This window comes from Macaca fascicularis, chromosome 7 (genome assembly GCF_037993035.2).
Source record: "Macaca fascicularis isolate 582-1 chromosome 7, T2T-MFA8v1.1".
Taxonomy (NCBI): Eukaryota; Metazoa; Chordata; class Mammalia; order Primates; family Cercopithecidae; genus Macaca; species Macaca fascicularis.
Genome location: NC_088381.1, coordinates 44,712,761 through 44,718,316, shown reverse-complemented (window position 1 = coordinate 44,718,316; position 5,556 = coordinate 44,712,761). Strand labels below are relative to the sequence as shown.

At 41.9% G+C, this 5,556-nt stretch overlaps 1 pseudogene; it reads left to right on the top strand.

Moving 5' to 3' along the window:
* Positions 1-2,609: 2,609 nt before the first annotated feature.
* On the top strand, positions 2,610-3,854 carry LOC123574445 (small ribosomal subunit protein uS8-like; annotated as a pseudogene).
* Positions 3,855-5,556: the final 1,702 nt, after the last annotated feature.

Genomic DNA, 5,556 nt, shown 5'->3' with positions numbered 1-5,556 from the left:
GATCATAGTATTCAGACAATGAGATGACAGGCCCCTCACTCATCATGATTGTGTTCTTAACCCAAGTTCCTGTTTTCCCACCTGTAGTTACATTTCTTCCCTGCTATATAAACCCCTAATTTTAGTCAATCAGGGAGATGGATTTGAGACTGATCTCCTTTCTCCTCAGCTGAAGCACTCAATTAAATTCTTCTTTCTTGGCAACACTTGTTGCCTCAGTGATTGGCTTTCTGTGCTGTGAGCAGCAGGACCTAGACCAAACCCCTGGTGTTTTGGTAACAAGAGGAGAGAGATAACAGCCAATTCCTCAAATAGGCCAATTATAATCAGCATGATAATGAAGTTCCCTCTGCTTTAATCCCTACCAAAAAAGTAACCTGATGTTAACCAATCAGTTATCTTTCCATTATTCTTTCTCTCTGTCCCTGCCTTACAAAAAAAGTAACTTTGAAATTACCAGTCCGCTTTTCATTCTTTGTTTCTGCTTTCTTCAGCTCTTCTCTGGCTATAAAAACCAACCTCTTCTGCTCAGCTCATCGGAATACATATTCTATTTTGTGGAATAAAGTGTTGCCCGATTCTAGAAATGAGAATAAAGCCAATTAAGATGTTTAAACTAAATTTGTTGTAATTTTGTCTTTTGACAGTGAAGACATAGATACCAATTAGTTCTTTAAAATATACTTGCATATGTGCATTAAAAATGAATGTTAATAAGCACATGAAAAGAATTCAACATTAGTCATTAGGGAAATGCAAATAAAAACCACAATGAGACACCTCATCACACCCACCAGGCTTGCTATAATAAAAAAGACAATAATAAGTTTTGGCAAGGATGTGGAAAAATTGGAACCCTCATACATTGCTGATGGAATTGTAAAATAGTACAGCCACTTTGGAAAACTATTTGGCGGTTCCTCAAAATGTTAAACATAGAGTTACTATATAATCCAGCAATTCTACTCCTGGTACATACCCAAGAAAAGTGAAAACATATGTTCACACAAAAATCTGCATACAAATGTTCATAGCAGCACTATTCATAATAGCTAAAAATTAGAAACAACTAAAATGTCCATCGACTGATAGATGGATACACAAAATGTGGTATACTCATACAATGGAATATTATTCAACAATAAAAAGGAATGAGGTACTGATACATGCTATAACAAGTAAACCTTGGGAACATTATAAGCAAAAGAAGTCAAACACAACAGACCACATATTGTATGATCTTATTTATTTGCTTATTTCGGAGACGGTGTCTCACCGTGTTGCCGTGGCTAGAGTGCAGTGTCTATTCACAGGCATGATCATCACACTCTACAGCATGGAAATTCTGGGGCTCCAAGGATCTGCCTGCCTCAGCTGGGACAATCAGTGCACACTACCATGCCCAGCTCTGTATGATTCCATTTATATGAAATGTCCAGAAGGGGCAAATCCATAAAGACAGAAAATACATTAATGATTGCCAGGTCCTGGAGGGAGGGGAAAATGAGGAGTGACTGCTAATGGCTGCAGGGCTGATGAAAACATCCTGAAATTAGAGAGTGGTAATGGTTGGACAACTCTGTAAACATATGAAAAATGCCCTATACTTAATTTTAAAATTTTATTTATTTTTTTTGAGACATGGTTTCACTCTGTCATCCAGGCTGAAGTGCAGCGGCTCGATTGAGGCTCATTGCAACCTCTGCCTTATGGGCTCAAGCAATCCTCCCACTTCAGACTCCCAAGTAGCTGGGGACTACAGGTGCACACCAGCACACCTGGCTAATTTTTTTGTATTTTTGGTAGAGACGGGGTTTCTCCATGTTGCTGGGTCTCAAACTCCTGGGCTCATGTGATCTGCAGGTCTCAGCCTCCTAAAGTGCTGGGATTACAGGCGTGAGCCATTGTGCCTGGCCATCATTAGATACTTTAAAAGGGTGAATTTTATGGTATGTGAATTATATTTTACTTATTTTTCTTTCTTTCTTTCTTTTTTTTTTTTTTTTGAGATGGAGTCTCACTCAGTTGCCCAGGCTGGAGTGCAGTGGCATGATCTCAACTCACAGCAACCTCCACCTCCCAGGTTCAAGCGATTCTCCTGCCTCAGCCTCCTGAGTAGCTGGGATTACAGGCATGTGCCACCACACCTGGCTAATTTTTGTATTTTTAGTAGAGATGGGGTTTCACCATGTTGGTCAGGCTGGTCTCGAACTCCTGACCTTGTGATCCCCCTGCCTTGGCCTCCCAAAGTGCTGGGATTACAGGTGTGAGCCACCACGCCCAGTCCAACCTGTTGCTTTTTTTTTAAAAAAGAATGTTAGAATAGAATATTATTCAGTAAAAAAATGAAGAACTGGCACATGCTACAACATGAATGAAATTTGAAGACTTTATGCTAAGTGAAATAAGCCAGTCACAAAAGACTACATATTGTATGATTCCATCTATATGTGGTACTTAGTCAATTCATAGAGACAAAAAGTAAAATGGCAATTGGGAGGGGCTGGAGGGGGAGAATGGGGAATTAGCATTCAATGGGTACAGAGTTTCAGATGGGGAAGATGAAAACATTCTGGAAATGATGGTAGTAATGGTTGTGCAACAATGCTTATGTATTTAATGCCACTAAACTGCACACTTCAAAACGGTTGAGATCATCAGTCATTGGCACCATCCTGCAGTCTAAGGCTCTGGTTCAGTGCTCTTCGAGGACACTGAGCCCCACTAGGCAGGAATCCTGGCCTTGCAGTGTTCTGGACAGGCATAGAGGAGAGCCATGTCCAGACACCCCATGCTCCACATTCTGAGGACCCAGGTCCATGAGGTGCAGGCTGCAGCGCTGGTGAGAGCCGGAACTTTCAGCCACCCAGAGAGGCGGTAGTCCAGGCTCACACCGCAGTGCCTGGCTCCTCTTAGCAACTAAGGCAGTGCCTTGGCCTGGGGAAGGTAGCATTGGGGATTTGTGGCCAGGTAGGCGGTGCAGCTTCTCATTGCTGGGGCTTTACTGGGAGCTTGGGAGGGTGAGGCTACCCAGCAGCCATAATGGTGCACATTAATGTCCTGGCTGATACTCTCAAGAGAATCAACAATGCTGAGAAGAGGGGCAAATGCCAGGTTCACATTAGGCCATGCTCCAAAGTCATCATCCAGTTTCTAACTGTGATGATGAAGCATGGCTACATTGGTGATTTGAAACCATTAATGATCACAGAGCTGAGAAAATAGTGAACCTCACAGGCAGGTTAAACAAGTGTGGAGTGATCAGCCCCAGATTTCATGTGTGTTGGTCCATTTCACATCGCTATAAAGAAATACTTAAGGCTGGGTAATGTATAAGAAAAGAGATGTATTTTGGCTCACAGTTCTGCAAGCCATACAGGAAGCACGGCACTGGCATCTGCTTCTGGTGAAGGCCTCAGGAAGCTTCCACTCATGGCTCAAGGTGAAGGGGATGCAGGAACATCACATGGCAAGAATGGAAGCAAGGGATGGAGGGAGAGGGCCGCACTCCTTTAAACAACCTGATCTCGGTGAACTCTCAGAGCGAGAACTCACTCATTATGGCAAGGAGGGCACCAAGCCATTCTTAAGTCATCTGCCCCCGTGACTCAAACACCTCCCACTGGGCCTTACCTTCAACATTGGGGATCACATTTCAACATGAGATTTGGAGGGGACACGCATCCAAACCATATCAATGTCCAACTCAAAGATCTAGAAAAATGGCAGAATAACTTGCTTTCATCCCACCAGTTTCAATTCATTGTACTAACAATCTCAGCTGGTATCATGGACCATAAAAAAAGCGAGACAAAAAACACATAGGAGGGAAAATCCTGGGATTCTTTTTCTAGGGGTGTAATACATACCTACAAATAAAATGTCTCAATGGACTCTGGTGCTTCCAAAACATGAATAAATAAAATGGTTAAAACCTGGCAAATATCAGCAAAAATAATTTTCATACTGATAAAAGGAATGCTTTTCCAAAAAATTATAACACAAGTTCATATATCTAACAACATAGCTTTGAAATATACAGCAAGATTTTATGGATTACTAAAAGTAATTTATAATTTGTATACATCTGGAATCATATAGCTCTCTGTGTGTGTGTGTGTGTGTGTGTGTGTGTGTATTTTTTTTTTTTTTTTTTTTTTTTGAGATGGAGTCTCGCTCCGTCACCCAGGCTGGAGTGCAGTGGTGTAATCTCGGCTCACTGCAACCTCCACCTCCCAGGTTCAAGTGATTATCCTGCCTCAGCCTCCCGAGTGGCTGGAATTACAGGCACACACCACCACACCCGAATAATTTTTGTATTTTTAGTAGAGATAGGGTTCCACCATGTTGGCCAGGCTAGTCTTGAACTCCTGACCTGAGGTAATCCACCCACCTTGGCCACCCAAAGTGCTGGGATTACAGGTGTGAGCCACGGTGCCCAGCCTTTTTTTTTTTTTTTTTTTCCGGCAGGCTCTTGCTCTGTCACCCAGTCTGGAGTACAGTGGCATGACCATAGCTCACTATAACCTTGAACTCCTGGGCTCAAGGGGTCCTCCTGCCTTAGCCTCCTGAGTAGATGGGACTACAAGCACAGACTACTGCACCTGGCTAATTTTTTTTAGTTTTTGTAAAGATGGGTCTCACTTTGTTACCCAGTCTGGTCTCAAACTCCTGGGTTCAAGTGATCCTCTCATCTCTGCCTCCCAAAGTGCTGAGATTACAGGCATGAGCCGCTGTGCCCAGCCTAGACCTATATTTATATCAAGAGACTCACACACATTCATCAGACACTGACAAAACAAGAAGACAAAAAAAGTATAAAGCATAGAGTATCTGAAGAGCAAAACAGTATTAGTTTAAGTCACACTAGCAACTGTAACAAATAAACTCTTAACTATCAGTAGCTGAACACTTAGACAATCGAAGTTAATTTCTTTTTCATGTTAAGTTCAGTGTTTGGTTGTGGGGCATGGAGGAAGGGTCTCTGCGAGGAATTCAAGCTGATAGATACTCTGCCACCTTCAATATGTAGTTTCCAAGGTCACTCTGAGTGTTGAGATCTTGGCATTCATAGTGACAGACAGAAAGGAGAATCACATGTGAGCTGTGCCTGGAAGTGACACACATAATTTCTGCTCATGCTCCATTGGCCAAAACTCAGTACAAGACCACATCTAATTGCAAAAAAGTCCAGGAAATGTAGCCTAATTGTGTGCCCAGGAGGAAGGGGAACAAGTTTGTTCATCAATTAGCTAGTCTTTAACACAGCAATGATCAGACAACCTGTGAATGTAATTGATATATGTAGAACTTTGAATAGAAAATGTACATTCTTCACAAATACAAATGGAACATTTATAAAATTTAACTAAGTATTGACTAAGTATTCAACTGCACAGTAAGTTCCAAAAAATTTTTTTAAGTAATATAGCTGGGCATAGTCCCAGCTACTTAGGAGGAGGAGGTGGGATGATTGCTTGAGCCCAGGAGTTTGAGTCCAGCCTGAGCAACATAGCAAGACCCAATCTCTAAAAATAAGTAAGTAAGTAAAGTAAA